Source organism: Lynx canadensis, chromosome B1 (genome assembly GCF_007474595.2).
Source record: "Lynx canadensis isolate LIC74 chromosome B1, mLynCan4.pri.v2, whole genome shotgun sequence".
NCBI lineage: Eukaryota > Metazoa > Chordata > Mammalia > Carnivora > Felidae > Lynx > Lynx canadensis.
In genome coordinates this window covers 13,539,158-13,556,915 of record NC_044306.2, presented here as the reverse complement: position 1 = coordinate 13,556,915, position 17,758 = coordinate 13,539,158, and the positions used below count along the sequence as shown (strand labels likewise).

Genomic DNA, 17,758 nt, shown 5'->3' with positions numbered 1-17,758 from the left:
ACGTGCCAGTGAGAAGACAGATTGGCTGTATTTGGTCACATTTACCACCTTTTCAGAATCCAAAGTTCTCACTTAAGAGCTAAGGGAATTTTAAGGTATAGGTTCCTCTTCCTTCAGGCAAAATATAACTTTCTGGATTTAAGAGGCTTATTAAAGGTCTCACAAGATTTCCTCAACATCAAACGACTCTTCTAAAATGACATTTTCAGATCTAAAGCAAATGAATCCCACACTTACGGATTAAATTTACCTGGAAATATATGAAGGCTAAAATTAACTACTGAGTTCAAAATAGTTTTAGTCATTGATGATGCTAAAACAATGGGAGGGTTGCCTAGAATTCATTTTAAGATAAAATACTTTTTAAAAACTGTCAGAATATATACAATTTAATTATTGTGTATTATCTTCCTTCCATATTGCCCATTACCACTCATTTAATTGCTTGTCGCCTATAACTGAGAATATATTTATTAAATGCTTCTCAGTTTTAAAGCAGCCTCTACTATTTGTTAGCATATATTTGAAACAAACGATATACCTGAACGATGATATTAACCACCATGAGAGCACTCTCGATACTTAAAAATAACCTGGGCTTCATTAGCACAGTCTTTAGAATTTTCACTACCAAATCCTGAATTTTAAGTTCCAAAGCCAACTGGATTATCTGTTAAATGTATATTTAGCATTGTGTTTATAACTAATTAAAAGGCTGAAAAAGCGGTCTACTTAAATGCTGCGCTTTAGAGAATAATACAGGGAAATACAACATTCCTGGCGGCTTTCAAACAGAAGACTAAAGAAAACAAAAGCCCATATAGAAAATTACCTGTTCTTATTCAAGGCCGGGTTCCTGCTTGTTTTTCCTACCTTTCAGCAACTGATTCTCAATAGGTATCCAAAGACATCTAGAACAATTACTTACCGTGTTTCAGTACCTAGTTATTTGGAAAGAAATCACCATCAGTTGAGGAGGCTGGCCCCCAGAAGCTCTGTGAGATTGAACTAAGAGACTGCAGAGGCTGTGAATTTTCAGGGAGAAGCCCACCCACACTAGCGTCTGAGTAAGGCTTAGTAAAAGGTGTTTGGCAGTCTCCAATCTTTCCTAAGAGAACAGTTCAATCAGACTGATCACAGTATCATGGGTTTGGGTAGGGCCTGGTGAACTTAGGTAGCCAAGGGCTGGTCCACTAATATGAACAAAATGTACTTAGAGACCATTTCATACATTAAAGCAGCGGTCCTCAAACACCAGCTTGCATCAGAGTCCCTTGGAGGGCTGGTTCTCGATGGAACCCCCAGCAGTTGATGTTGCCGGCCCAGAGCCCACACTTTGAGAACCGCTACAGTAATGATTCAGTGTAACTCAAGACTCCCAAGACTCTATAACAAATCAGAAAATCATTCCAAAGATTCCTGTTTAGAAAGTTACTGCTGGTAGCTCACAACAAGCCGTCAACTCCGAACAAATGGAATTTTTACGATACGAGGCTCAGTCCATCTGACCCCAGAATCAAATGGCTTAAACATTTTTCACTGTTCTAGGTCATCTCAATCTTAATTTTTTACTTACAACATCCCCCTTTATGGTACTTCCCTTTCAAATGCATCTAAGTGTTAGGAAATCAGGTCCTTCAGACCTTCTCATCTCACTGCTACTTTTATCTATCATGTTTATCGAACTTTATCTCTAAATGAGATGTCAGTGGGGTACCTGGGTGGCTCAGTCGGTTAAGCGTCCGACTTTGGCTCAGGTCATGATCTCACAGCTCGTAAGTTCGAGCCCCGTGTCGGGCTCTGCTGACAGCTCAGAGCCTGGAGCCTGCTTCGGATTCTGTGTCTCCCTCTCTCTCTCTACCCCTCCTCTGCTCATGCTCTCTGTCTCAAAAATAAATAAACATTAAAAAAAATTTTAATGAGATGCCAGTATCTGTTCTCTTTCGCTTGTTTCCTGTACTATCTGTATTTCCGTGTGTGTATGAAACATTCACCAAGACACTATCTTATTCCACAAGCACCTTCTTTTGGGGGTTCTCTTTCTATCTCTCTTGGAACTTAATGCTTGGGTTTGTGAACCACGTAGAAGTCGAGCTGATAATTCACCGTGGGTATTTACAACATCCCAAAGGGTTCCCACTTTCTTCATACAGATGATGCCATTTCTCTACCCTTAACCTTTTTGGCTGGAATAGTTTTTATGTATTCTTTTTTCCTCTAAAATCCTGGCTTCAATTTATTACCTGTATTAAAATGTATAGGGGGAAAAAAAAACTACCTCTCATCCTTTATCTATTAGCAGAGACTTCTGGAAAACTCAGCTCTTAAATATTTTTAAGGCACTGTGCACACACACAGATACACATAAATACAACCTCTTTACTGCTTTACACATCTGCTGTATTGAGGAGAGGGAAAAGAAATAAAAACTATTTCCTGCATAAATGCCTTCTCCTTAACTTTTCTTTGAAGCTGCTGGGGACAACAGTGACCCTCAAGGTGGTGTTCCTAGCACTGGCCACAGTGGACGCACTACCCACTCTGACAAAGGTCGTAGCAGGGGTCGCCTCAGAGGTACCAGACAAGGTGACAAAAAATCCTCTTACTGAGGTTCAGAGGGAGCAGAATTCTAGCATATCTGAAAAAAAAAAATCCCATGCTGAATCCTCCTTATTACAGTTAAAGAGAAAGTTTTTTTTCTCTCAGTCTTTCCATATGTTTTTAAAACATGCTTTCGAGAGTCTAGAAGAGTACTCACCTGGATGAGGAAAGTAAAAAGTATTTAGAGGACTAGGTTTTAATTAATTTCAATAACCACCGTGGGTAGCACGAGTGCTTGACAAAAGCTATAACTAAAAATGAAAGCTAGCAAATGGCAGCTAAAAGCTGAAAAGGCTTGCCTCATGGATGGATATAAAGGGAAACGGTTAAGAAATAATAAAATTTACCCGGAGTGAGTCAATAAGAGACTGAACTTCATTATTTGTCTTTTTGCTTTTTGGTAATTTAATCTCTGATAATTTTTAAGTAGGGTGAGTTCAGAGTCGATGTATGTGCCCGTGTGTGTGTACATGTGTATAAATTTTCTAAGAATTGGCCAGGGCTGGTTCAAAATGGATTCATTATTTTGCCTCTAATATAAAGGTACTATTACTATAAACTTAATTGGAAATGTTTTATAGTAAGTAATATCCTATGCATCTCTGAATTGTAAAAAGAAAATGTTTTAGAGTCCTACTAATTAAAATGCTTCTTCGTTTATTACCTTTAAATTAATTATGGTATGCATTTTAAAGAAAATATTTTTTTTTTTTTTTAATTTTTTTTTTCAACGTTTATTTATTTTTGGGACAGAGAGAGACAGAGCATGAACGGGGGAGGGGCAGAGAGAGAGGGAGACACAGAATCGGAAACAGGCTCCAGGCTCCGAGCCGTCAGCCCAGAGCCTGACGCGGGGCTCGAACTCACGGACCGCGAGATCGTGACCTGGCTGAAGTCGGACGCTTAACCAACTGCGCCACCCAGGCGCCCCAAGAAAATATTTTAAATAAGAAAATTAAACACCCCCCCCCAAGTGAGTAATCAACATTAGAATGTAAATTATATATTTTGATGTGAAAACAAAAGAACAAATATGCCATGATTCTAGCTGTGACACAGTGAGTGAGTGAGACCTATAAGCTCCTTCTTCATGCTGATAGCATGTTGTGGTCTCAAATCTATTACACTTTTGAATTGATGTGCTATTATCTTTGGACAACTTTCACACCAGGAGGTGATCCCAGCAAGAAAAATGTCTTAAATGAAAAGCTTATAAACAAGATACATTTCACTGCTGTTACCTGAATTAATATGAGCTATTAGTGGTTGTACAAAACGTGGTTTGAGACAAAAACTGTTTTTAACATTTTGCCAAAAAATTCCGCAATATGAATGTGTGAATAATTATACATTTTAGCAATTGCCACTGTAGCAATTTGTAATTATAATGACTACGCAAACATGTTCATGGTAAATACAACATTATATGTTCGTTGATCTCTGAAAATTGGGAAGAAAAGTTCTAGAATATTAAGGTGATTTGTGCAAAATGTATTTTAGTGAATTCTTTCATATTTACTTTTAGGCCTTAATTGAGAAACGAATATAATATAATATAAAAAAACTAATTTAATATAATATAAAATTTAAGCATAACCACACCTTTCAAAAACATATAGGGTTATTATAATAGGAAACAAAGATTTTTATTATGACTTATTTTAACACAGGTATGTCTATAATCAAGCACAAAATCATGTTACAGTTTGGGAGGTTAGGAACTGAACAACAGGTCAAATATGCAGATTTTTTTTCTTTTTCTTTCCTTTTTATCATGATCAAGAAGGCTCAACAGTCTTTGTTTCAAATTTTAGTTATTACAATAGTGCAGCCATACCATCAAAGGCAGAAACCTGTATTAGATATTTTCCTACATGTGTTAAGATTATCAATTATACCTACTGTTGGGAAATGATGTACTAAATATATTAAGATGAAAATGGGAATGAAAAAGAATGCCTTAAAATTCCTACAGGCTATTTGAAGAAGATTTCAATTATTAATTCATTTAATTATTGACAGCCGTCTATGCTTAAAAAACTGTTCATCAAAGTTCTTTCTCTGCAAGTTTGAGAAGGAAGTGTGATCCAGATAAAGAGGTGAATTTTGATGTTAAGTTTATGACGAATGAAAGAATTTCAGGGTTGTAAGAGATGTTGAAGGTATCTTAGTCAATCAAATATGAGGTAGTGAACATTAAGTAGTCACAAAACTAAACATAAAACAACCATCCCAGAGAGAGGAAAGTGTTTTAAATAAACCCGAGTGAGCACCTATTTACCACGCGCAAAGAAAACACGATCTAATTTGAACCTCACAAAATCCTCACTGCGCGCGTGTGTTATAAAATCTACTTTTTTTTTTTTTAAGTAGGCTTCACACTCAGCACAGAGTGCAACGTGGGGCTTGAACTCACAACCCTGAGATTAAGATCTGAGCTGAGGGCAAGAGTCGGACGCCTAACTGACCAAGCCACCAAGGCACCTCCTATATTCTTTTCTTTAAATTGACTACACTGGGCCGTAATTTGCCAAAGTGTATACAGAGGCAAAACCAGGTCTTTTTAGGCCCTAAAACTTATGTTCTTGACCAGTGACATAATAGAGGAGTAGTTTCTATACGAGCTATGTATCTTAACTCGTGTATAAAACACACTCCAATTTAGGGGTGCCTGGGTGGCTCAGTCGGTTAGGCGCCTGACTCTGGCTCAGGTCATGAACATGCAGTTCACGAGCTCCAGATCTCATGGGGCTCTGTGCTGGCAGCTCAGAGCCTGGAGCCTTCTTCTGATTCTGGGTCTCCTCTCTGCCCCTCTCCTGCTTGTGCGTGTGCTCTCTCTCTCATAAATAAAAATTAAAAAAAATTAAAAACTCCCTTCAATTTGTATTTACCTCCTGTCTAAAGAATAAGAAAGATACTAAGCTTTAATACCATAATGCCGTGATGATGGTGGAGGTGGCCTTCAGTTCTTTGGTGGGAAAGTCACTAACCTCAGTGACGTATCCTGAGAGAAGAAGTGTTCCCCAAGTAACGCTCTCACCTTTCAACTTTTGTGGCTTGTGTGCGATGGGTTAAACACACGATTCTTCATGGTATTTTGAAACGAGTTGTAGAGTGATCCTGAAAATCTTTTTTAACCACATAAAGGTTAGCCAGCTAGCTCACGGCAATGTACCCAAAAGAGTTATAAACCTTCCAAACGAGTTAAACATATAACAAGAAGGGTCCAAATTTGCTGACCGTTTCTGGGATGACAAGTGGCTATTAGTGTGGCACGCTACCAAGAGTATATTTTTGGGAAAATTATTAATCTGTCCTTCAAGGTAAAGTAGTATTCAACAGTGAGTAAGAAAGTACCAGTCCTCTAAAGAAACTCTTAGTGCAGACAGGATATTTTTAAAACTCGTGTTTGGAAATGTTCCCATCAACATATTATTTTGTTGCCAAGAACAATGACTACCATCTATAACAATTTTTAATTTTCTAAACTGTTGAAAAGTCTGAAAAACATGTATCTTAGTGAGCTTGGTCCTTATTTAAAGATGTAAAAATGGAACAACTTTCTAATTAGTTTGCTAGAACATCAGAGAAAGTAGCCAAATTTCAACAGATACAGTATGATCCCAGTTGTCTGTGGAATCTAACAAAATTGAACTCATGGTGGCTGCCAGGGGCTGGGGAGGTGGGGGAATTGAGGAGAGATGTTTGCCAAAGTGTAAGATAAATAAATGTTTTTGTTTATTTTTGAGGAGAGAGAGAGAGACAGAGACAGAGCCTGGGTAGGAGAGGGCCAGAGAGAGAGACACAGAACCTGAAGCAGGCTCCAGGCTCCGAGCTGTCAGCACCGAGCCTGACATGGGGGCTTGAACTCACGATGAGACCATGACCTGAGCCAAAGACAGACACTTAACCGACTGAACCACACAGGTGCCCAAAGTGTAAAACTTTAAGTTATAAGGTGAGTAAGTGCTGGTGATCTAATGTGCAGCCAGGTGATTATAGCTAATAATATTGCATTGGATACTTGAAATTTGCTAAGAGAATAGACCTTGAGTGCTCTCAACACACGCAAATGTACACGCGTGCACACACACACACACACACACAGAGTATGTGAGGTGATGGATATACTAATCATTTCAAAATGTGTGTGTGTGTATGTGTGTGTGTGTGTGTGTGTGTGTGTGCGTGTGTAGATATATTTAATGATCAGGAAGTTCATATAGTTGTTAGGGTCAAAAAAGGTTTAAGGTATGATTAATATTTGATATGTAATTGTCTTATAAATGTATATTTAATAATTTATTAAACAAACAAAACTAAATAAAAGATTGAAAGAAAATAAAATTATTTAAAAATGTTATTTATTTCGGGACATCTGGGTGGCTCAGTCATTAAGCAACCGACTCTTGATTTCCACTCAGGTTATGATCTTGCAGTTTGTGAGTTCTAGCCCCACATCACGCTCCGAACTGACAGTATAGAGCCTGCTCGAAATTCCCTCTCTCTCTCTCTCTTCCCCTCTCTCTGTCCCTTCCCTGCTCTCACTCTCTCTCAAAATAAATTAACTTTAAAATATTATTTATGGGGTGCCTGGGTGGCTCAGTCGGTTGAGTGTCTGACTTCAGTTCAGGTCATGATCTCACAGTTCATGAGTTCGAGCCTGGAGTTGGGCTCTGTGCTGACATCTCAGAGCCTGGAGCCTGCTTCAGATTCTGTGTCTCCCTTTCTCTCTGTCCGTCCCCTGTGTGCGCGTTCTCTCTCTCTTTCTCTCAAAAATAAATAAATAAACATTTAAAAAACTAAAATAAAATGTTACTTATTTAATTTCATCCTTTCAATGTTTAGTTTTATACATGTATGATAACATGCCTAAGATTAGTACATTGCTAGTTCTGTGTAATTAATGATGTAATAAATACATGTATTTTGGGTTGAGTGCTTTTATTTTCTTTCATATGTAATTTATAAAATAATTTGGAGACACTACAAGAAGAAAAGAAATAAATTTAGAATTTGGGATCTAGCTGAGAGACACCCGCTAATTAGTCATGTGACCTCGGGCCGATTACTAAATCTCAATGGGCTTTAAAAGAAGGCAAGAGGGGCGCCTGGGTGGCGCAGTCGGTTAAGCGTCCGACTTCAGCCAGGTCACGATCTCGCGGTCCGTGAGTTCGAGCCCCGCGTCGGGCTCTGGGCTGATGGCTCAGAGCCTGGAGCCTGTTTCCGATTCTGTGTCTCCCTCTCTCTCTGCCCCTCCCCCGTTCATGCTCTGTCTCTCTCTGTCCCAAAAATAAATAAACGTTGAAAAAAAAAAAAAATTAAAAAAAAAAAAAAAAAAAAAAAGAAGGCAAGATAAGGTTCACTGCAAGATCAACTCCAATCGTGAAATCTGTTCTGGAATAGAGTCCATCGTTCTCAAAAGCAGTCAGAACTTCTCCAGGTCCTCTATAACAACCTTGAGTTTTTCAAACTGGTACCTGGTAAGACTTTCATAAATACTGGCTGAGTGAGTGAATGCATCCAGGACTCAGTTCATGAAATACCACTGCCCTACCGCTATCTCAGATCATGTCTTCCCCATTGGTTCACCGTTACTTTTTCTGAAAGCAAATTCTGTCTTTGAAAATTTACTTCATAGTTTAATTCCTGTAGGAAGTCACCCCAATTAAATAGGGACTACACTGATCACTCTCATGATCAAAAAATACCTATCTCCAAAGGTGAAAAGGCTATGTCATCATTCACAAACTTTATCAACATGTCCATTCTTGTTAGCTGTCACTGCCTTTCCTTCACCAAGCCTTTACTGCCTTTGTAGTTGTCACTTACCTGTGTAAATATGGAATCAATTACTTTTCTCTTCAGTGGAGAGTGTAAGAAAATAAAGAAAAAGCAAAGAAGTTAACGTGCCAGGTACTTTGCAATGACATTTCAATGAATCCTTCTAAAATCTTTGAGAAGTCCATCAAAACCCGTTTTATGACAAAATAAACAAGATAAAAATATATGAGTAATCCGCCCAAGGTGACACAGCTAATTGGATGTTAAGATTTTTTTTTTTTAATTTTTTTTTTTCAACGTTTTTATTTATTTTTGGGACAGACAGAGACAGAGCATGAACGGGGGAGGGGCAGAGAGAGAGGGAGACACAGAATCGGAAACAGGCTCCAGGCTCCGAGCCGTCAGCCCAGAGCCTGACGCGGGGCTCGAACTCACAGACCGTGAGATCGTGACCTGGCTGAAGTCGGACGCTTAACCGACTCCGCCACCCAGGCGCCCCTGGATGTTAAGATTTTAACACAGATTTGTCTGTCACCAATCCATGCTTTTTCCCACTGCTCCGTGACCAGGAAGGAGCACTATTACATCAGTGCAGGATGTGACTGGGACACAATGATTTCTGGTGGTAGTATTTTAAGTGGTTCAGATGCTAAGAAATCGTAAAGAGGTTCATGGTAGAATCAGAGGGGTTATCAACAGAAATTATTAAGCTTAGCTGGTTAACTGCATGTCCAAGAATGTAATCTTGTGGGCTCCAAGGAAAGGGTTCAAAGAATGGTATAACAGAAAACAGACTTGGGACGCCTGAGGGGTTCAGTTGGTTAACTGTCTGGCTTCGGCTCAGGTCATGATCTCACGGTCCATGAGTTTGAGCCCCGCGTCGGGCTCTGTGCTGACCGCTCAGAGCCTGGAGCCTGTTTCAGATTCTTGTCTCCCTCTCTCTCTGCCCCTCCCCCGATCACACTCTGTTTCCTCTCTCTCAAAAATAGATAAACATTAAAAAAAAATGGGAAAGAAAAAAGAAAACAGACTTTATCTCAAGTCTGATGGAAGAAATAGAGAAGACAAAAACTATGTCAAGGGAAAAATGAAGAAACACTAGAAACAGTAAGCAATTCTCTTTTGAGAGGGTGCTTATTAACTGGTGATAAAACCAGAGGATGAAACTTGAGAGCACAACACAGCTTCAAAACTGGACAGAAACAAATTCTAGGAAAAAGATAGAAGCTCCATGTAATAGTGATGTCAGGCTGAGATAAAACACACACGTGCATACACAGAGCATGCACACACACACAAAAGGATCGACCCATTTTCACAGACAATATTAGTGAAGGTAAAAGGATTTAAAAACCTCACAAAACAGTGGTTGAAGAACAGGAAGTGACTTGCCTCAAAGTGAATAGGTCAGATTCAGACAAAGATAAGAATTAAATCCCAGTCATTAGCTATGACCAGAGTAATGGCGTGCGTGACCTTCTACTCTGATCCTGTTCAGAGAAGGGGCTAGAAATGTGTTAGAAGTAATTAAGAATTCATTTTCCTAGGTACTATGGAAATTAAGGTTATCACGTATGAATATTTTATACAGATTGCTGGTTATCCAAAACCAAACATTATCAGAGGGTACAGTGATTGCAATTTGTTGGAAATTATGCTTTCAAAAAATCACTTAAGGCCTATAGCAAATAATTAATGCATACTTTCTTGGTGTTTTAATTGCTATTATAAAGAAACTGGTTCACTTCAATTAAACAAAATAACATGCCTACTCTCTTGTACAGTATCTTCACCATGCTCGAAAGACACCTAAAGCTTTAAATACCTTAAGACTGAGGTCTAACTTCTGACAGATGTGGAGACAATGCTTCCATCAAGGATTTTACGGATTCATTCCAAACATTTACTACTTTAGTTAATTAAATGTCTCAAGAATATGAATTTGCCTTTCATCATAATTTAAAGATTTTTTTTTTCTTTCCAGGAACAAAAGTCACAGACTTGGGGTTCCTACCTGCAAAAATTCACGCACTCATGGGGCACCTGGGTGGCTCAGTCAGTTAAGCATCCAACTTCGGCTCAGGTCATGATCTCTAGGCCTGTGAGTTCAAGCTCCAAATCGGGCTCTGTGCTGACAGCTCAGAGCCTGGAGCCTGCTTCGGATTCTGGGTCTCCTTCTATCTCTGCCCCTCCCCCACTTGTGCTCTGTCTCTCAAAAATAAGTAAATGTAAAAAAAAATAAAAACAATTCACCCACTTTTTGTTGAATGACAGGAATAACGAAAAAAAAAGCAATAGATTTTATGCTGAAACTGTGTTTGTATCTGAGTTTATGGATACAGTTGGACAAGACGGACAGATTGGATGACATCCCCTATCTGTGAACAGATATATTCTTAATTTGCTTTCTTCTTTGAGTCCTGCATCTTTTGAAAATGTTTGTGCAAAAGTCCTGACCCGTGACACCAGGGTCCCAACCCTTGCATCCTGCTGGTGGGGCTCCACCTGATCTTAGGGCTGATAAAGACATGACTGAGAAATTGAAGGAGGAGGAGCTGACACTCCCCGCCTCCCCCCACCCCCCCATCTCCCACCTGCAGGGTTTAGCCGGAGTGTTCCCACTCTCACACAGCGAGGCTTCAAGGCAGAGTATGATGAAGCTGTTTGAGACGTTTTCTGCCCACCTCCCATCAAGTGATGAATGCATAAAGAAATTGTGGTTTATATACACAATGGAATACTACTTGGCAAAGAGAAGGAATGAAATCTGGCCTTTTGTAGCAACGTGGATGGAACTGGAGAGTGTGATGCTAAGTGAAATAAGTCATACAGAGAAAGACAGATGCCATATGTTTTCACTCTTAGGTGGATCCTAAGAAACTTAACAGAAGACCATGGGGGAGGGGAAGGGGAAAAAAAAAGTTAGAGAGGGAGGCAAACCATAAGAGACTCTTAAAAACTGAGAACGAACTGAGGGTTGATGGGGGGTGGGAGGGAGGGGAGGGTGGGTGATGGGTATTGAAGAGGGCACCTGTTGGGATGAGCACTGGGTGTTGTATGGAAACCAATTGGACAATAAATTTCATTAAAAAGAAGAAGAAGAAGAAGAAGAAGAAGAAGAAGAAGAAGAAGAAGAAGAAGAAGAAGAAAAGAAAAAGCCTACTGTTGTAAATGTTGGAGCCCCTCTCCTACCCCGTCTCCTTGGATACTCTGGTATGCTCTGCTCAAAAATTACAGAGCCTTCATACTCAATGCCAGGTTTTTGCTACAGATTAGATCTTTGGTAAAACCATTTTGAGCCCCAAAAAATGATGTTTAAAAATAAAACTACTAGGTTTTATTCAGGAATATATATCAATATTGACTGCTGGGAATGACCTTCACCTTACAGCTACTGTCAACTCACAGCCTACTTTTCCATCTTGATTATTGGCAATGACATGTGGTAGCCAAGCAAGTTGAGGCGGCAGCATTACAATTAGTTAATAATCATCACATTTAAACAATCATGCTTTTGCTTTCACTTATCCTAGTAAATCATCTCCTAGCTCATACTTTATTTTCGAATGAGGTCTCTATTTCATTATAGAAGAAAGAGTTTTGGAAACCAAATTGTAATGCTGCTGGAGACACAGTAGTTCATTGTGTATTTTTTTTAAGAGAGAGAGAGAGCGAGCATGTGAGCTGGGGAGAGGGTCAGGGGGGAGAGAGAGAGAGAATCTTTTGTTTTTTAAATGTTTATTTATTTTTGAGAGAAAGAGAGAGAGAGAGAGACAGAGGGTGAGTGGGGGAGGAGCAGGGAGAGAGGGAGACACAGAATCCGAAGCAGGCTCCAGGCTCTGAGCTGTCAGCACAGAGCCCAATGTGGGGCTCGAACTCATGGACTGCGAGATCACGACCTGAGCCGAAGTTGGATGCCCAACCGACTGAGTCACCCAAGCACCCCTACATTCGAACTTTTTGAACAAAATCTCAGTCAATGTATTGGCTTCAATACACGCTCCCTCTTGTCATCTTGATATCGTGAGAAGAGAAGAGAAACAAATATTTGACGTATTATTTTAAGAGCTACACACCTGAAGGAAAACAGAAGCTGTGAAGGGGCTGACAAAGGGTTAACGATCTGCTAGAAGTTGGTGTAGAAACCAGAAAAGTTCAAGTTGAGAGTCAACCAATGGCTGCTCCAACCACTAGCTGTTTTTCCACTACCTCTCTCATTTGGTCTCTTTTTCTTATCTGAGGTGTAAGAGAATATGGGCTTACAACCAACTTTACTCTTGGGAACACAATTTCGTCGGTAACAGTAGGTCCCTCTGTGTCCAGGACAGTCTCAGTTTACGCCTGTAAAATTTCCAGTGCAATTGCTCTTAAAACCCTTTCACTCTCAAACTGTCTGCTTTGATGATAAATTGTATGGTCACCACGGAGCTTAGACACTGACTTAGGACAAGAGCGTCCGGAACTTCCCTCCTCTCACCGAGACAATTTTTTACGCCCCAAATTGAAATGAGCCTTCCATACAAACACCACCTGGCAAATCCTTTTACATCGTACCTCCTTCTTCCTACTACTCTGAGAAACACACGCACGTCCCCTTTATGGGCCTTTTAAGAAACAGTGTAAGTTGGGGCACCTGGGTGGGTCACATCAGTTGAGCGTCCAACTCTTGGTACCGGCTCAGGTCGGGATCTCAGTTTTTGTGAGCCCTGCGTCGAGCTCTGTACTGACAGCGTGGAGCCTGCTTGGGATTCTCTCTTTTCCCCGCCCAACCTGGTCCCTCCCCCACTTGCACTGTCTCCCTCTCTCAAAATAAATAAATAAACATAAAAAAAAAAGAGGGACTGTAAGTTAGCAAAGGTGAAGTCTTTCAAGAGATCTAGAATCCCGCTGACTTTTACTATTCATTAGGATATAATTTTAGATGAGTTTATAGGCTTTTTTATTGTTGTTGTTGTTGTTTGTTCATTTTTAACAAACAGAGATGGTGAGACCCTCAACCAAAGGTTAAGAATTTCTTAGCCTAGGCCCAGATCCAACGTGGAGTAACCCTAGCTTCTTCATTTTTGTATCTCTTTCAATGGGCTGTGATGGTTTCCTTTTCCCCACAGGTGCCCGTGGGTGACCCCAGACTACCTTTGACAAAAGGATATGGTATCAGTCCATAATCTTAAGTCAGTGGATTACCCTCCCAGGAATATTTTACTTAACGCTGTATCCGTAATTATGGAGGATCGAACTACTTACTGTCTTGCTAAAGGTAGTGGCTTACAAGCATTCAGGTGATGGTACCATTTTTCACCTGGGAAAGCGTTCCCTGGTAGGATAAGGCCACCATGTGTAGACCACTGCCTGGATTTCTAATAGGAAAGGCTGACTGATACCTGACGCTTGTACGAGTGTCTTGCCTTTCCCTAGAACCATTCACAGTGAGGATAAAAGGGGGGAAGAGGGGCGCCTGGGTGGCGCAGTCGGTTAAGCGTCCGACTTCAGCCAGGTCACGATCTCGCGGTCCGTGAGTTCGAGCCCCGCGTCAGGCTCTGGGCTGATGGCTCAGAGCCTGGAGCCTATTTCCGATTCTGTGTCTCCCTCTCTCTCTGCCCCTCCCCCGTTCATGCTCTGTCTCTCTCTGTCCCAAAAATAAATAAAAAAAAAAAAAATAAAAAATAAAAGGGGGGAAGAAAGGGAGAATATCTTAATTTAGCAAGTAATACTTCCGCTTAGGTATTTTTTAAAAAAATGTAGCAACTGATCTCACATTAGAGCAGCCCGGGACATTTAAATATTTAAATAAAAAATGCAGTAATAAAAAGGTAATTTAATAGGCAATTTCATACATTAATAATTAGCAAAGCATTAGTGAACTACAAGGTAAAGAGCTATGGGAACATAACTAATGAACTATCAATGCCAAAGTAGACTTCATAATAAAACAAGACTTTAATAAATCTTTTATTAAATAGCTACAAATGAACCATTTTGTTAACGTCTAATAGGTAACTACTAAGCTATTTAATTCACATATATAAATGAAGACTTTGCAGGCAATTAACTTCACAATTGCTGAAGGTCAGGGCTCCCGATGCGAGTTACTGTACTACACCTTTAAGGGCTGCTACTGTACTGGGTCAAGTCCTAGCCTTTCCTGGTGGCTCTACAATGTGTTAGCAGCCATTATCATGCACTGAGGCAGCTGAAGTATAAAATAAACAAGGCATGAGCGATAGACTAGCAAATGCCCAGAACTGAATCCTACAAAGTGTAAGAAATAGTGAGTGCAAAGAAAAGGAATCCTGAAGGAAAACTCTAAGCGAGGATGGGTATTACGCATGGGCGCTGACTGCTTTTTACTGGAGACGGGGAGAAACTAAGGAAATGCTGATAAATTGCAAACGCTTGTCTGGGTCTGGATGTGACTCTAGGAGATCTGAAACTCACTAGAGATTATAGACCAGAACCGCTCTATTTACTGAGGAGGAACGTACAGTACACAATAATATCGATTGTCTCCAGCAGCAGCAAATGTTAAATTCATTAGAGAATGAAAATAAGAATTGTTATGGAAGGAAGAAACTGCTGGTAAAAAAAAAAAATGCTTTTTAATAAATCAGTACAGAAGCTGCATGAAAACAGGACAAGGTGGAGAATCTCTGATGTCTTCTCTATCAACTCATATGGACTAAGTCTACAAATTACGGAGAGTTTCATGGGTTATTACATGCCAATTTGCAAGCGGTAATTATCAATGCATGCTGGCAGGAGAAAGGGGGAGGAGACAAAACAGATTCTTACACACCCATAACTGAATTTCATGCTCTGTAACTGACATCCTTTAAACGACAGTTCCAGAAAAGTGAGAATCCGTAAAATGAGTATATGTGTAAACAGAAGTAATTGGCGAAGACGAAACTGTGCTCCAGATTAAAAACGAGTCAATGGCAGACCCACGTCTGGATGAAGTTGTTAATGTAGCTGAAACTGAACCTGAGAATCATACTCGATAGGGAACCTTAACTAAGAAAGGAAAAATCAATGACAGATAAGACTGGTTCTTCACCTCAAGAGCTCCAACCAAGTGAGACTATTAAAGAAACCACAGCAGGTCAGGACATTGTGAGATTTTCACATCGCTGCTTAGGTTGATACACTGCGTATGTGCAAAGCTGAAATACCATTTTCTTTTGATTAGCAATATTATAAGATATGGACCTCTGCAAATGAGAAGATGACAAAAACTGGACAACAGACTGAAATGTTTTTCAGCATGATATACGATGTTTTGATTCATTACTCTATATATTTCTATGTTAGTGAGATGCTATCAACTGGGAGATTTTCTTCCTGTGTAAATTCACAAAACTATATAATGTAATGCCGTTTGATGGGTCACTCATGGCATTGCTTTGAAATGGGATTTCAAACGGTATTGCTTTGAGATCATCCTGATAGTGATTTCTTATATGGTCTGAATATGGAAGAAATCAGCTACGATGGGTTGTCCTCTAAACAGCTATTCTTTCCTAACTTCCCACCACAAAGGAACAGACTCATTAGTACAATACGAGGAATGATAAGAATGCACCTTATCTTTCCCCCAAGTTATTCCAAATATCTTCACGAGAAGACTTGGCTTCAAAGAATCCCAACTCTCCTACTGACACAGTTTTTGGGGCTTCTGTGCCACACGACATCCCTAACACTAAACACGTTTCTGCTGACTTAACTTGACACATTTCATACATATTTGTCAAAACAATTATTGTTAACTACAATGCAATTATCCATATTCAATTTGATGACTCAACTGGAAAATTACTTTTTTCCTAATAAAATTTTTCTAAATGACAACAGTGAATCCGTGTTGATTAGTTGTTCAGTGTGTGCTAATTAATCACACGGGGTAAATTTAGTTCTGTGCTAATAACCGCAGGGGGAAAAAATTTTGTAGACATGACTCTTGTTGTAAGTGAAGAAATTTCCTTCCTGCCTACTTCTGTACTTTCTCTTTCTAATCTATCCCTGACGAGCGTTCAATAATACAAAATAAACAATAAAAGCCAACTACTCTTGCCTGACGCTACAGGTGAAAAGACCGGAGTTCTTTGGAACCTTGGTCCTAGGTCAAGAGTAAAGGAAAAGAAAAAGATTTGTACTGTTAACTTATTTAACTGTGAGGACCTCCGGATAGCTCATTCTCATTGCAGACTTGGTTTAGACCATGCATTTAATGGCCAAAAAAAAAAATCCCAATTTATTCACTATGAAACCTATTTCTTTATCCAGAAGCTAATTTAAATGCTGACATTAGCCAGGGGCTCTATGGGGCAAGGCATTTTGGGGCGATATTCCCGGGGGTCTGGAGTCCTCCGTTTTCTGGCTTTCGTGTGGTGATGATTCTTTCTCTCTGAGCCTGATGGAAGTTTACGGCAGCAAAGAAATAAATACTGATAGGAATGTCAGGGGAACTTTGTCACGAAGCTGTCAATAGGAGACCAGTGAGGTAGGACGCCATATTCTCTCATGTAAATACACGGTGTCAAGAAGACAGGGTCTGGCCAAAGAAGGGACAAATTTTTGTGCCCGGAGATATTTACAAAGTCAATGGATTAATTCAAAGCAGCTCTTCCTGATCTATGCTTTTGTATGAGTGGTTTGCTACCTGTGGGCCAACCTGTGTTAAGTAATAATTTCAGAACCTCACTGAACACCTGTACGTGTGCAGAGGAAGGGCACTAAGCTGGAGATGCCTCTGGAAGACAAGATGGTGAAGCCTGTAGGCCATCGTACAGAAAGGGGGCAAAATTATTTCAGGAGTTAGAGATATCAGTTCATTGTAAGGAAAAAATCTTACCGTCGAATATTACTGTCTAAGAATGAATGGGATGTCTTGGGCAGTCATGCTGGAAGGAACTGTAGACAATAGGTCCTATCCTCTTTCTGTTGCGAGAGACTAAAATATCCTTAACAAATGCTCATCTGACTATTACACCTAGGAATCCACTATGGTTTTATGATGTAACGGACACAATGTAGCCTGTAAACGTAGGGACATCTAGAACTAAGTATATGCTGCACACGTTCACTGCATCACCCTCTATACAGAATTGAGAGTCACATTTTACATCTCTGACTTTTTCTTGACATGCCTGCTAACTTGTCAATAAGAAAGAAAAAAAAACCCGCAGTAAGGAGGAGTTTTACTGAGGCCATTTACTCTTGTCTCATGTAGCCTGACACAATGTGTGAAAAGGACAGGAAAGTTCACGGGCCCAGCAACTAAAAAATGACTGGTAACCTGGCCCTGCTCCCACACAGCACAGAGGTATGCCAACTTTTTTAGCAAGAAAAGGGTTAGACTAGTTTATCTGTAAATGTT

The 17,758-nt window shown here is 39.9% G+C and overlaps 1 protein-coding gene across 1 annotated transcript in view; it reads right to left on the bottom strand.

The window, feature by feature from the left end:
- Positions 1-17,758, bottom strand: part of LOC115511752 (teneurin-3) — a 194,696-nt gene that overhangs the window by 176,437 nt on the left and 501 nt on the right. The gene's annotated exons all lie outside the window — the stretch shown is intronic.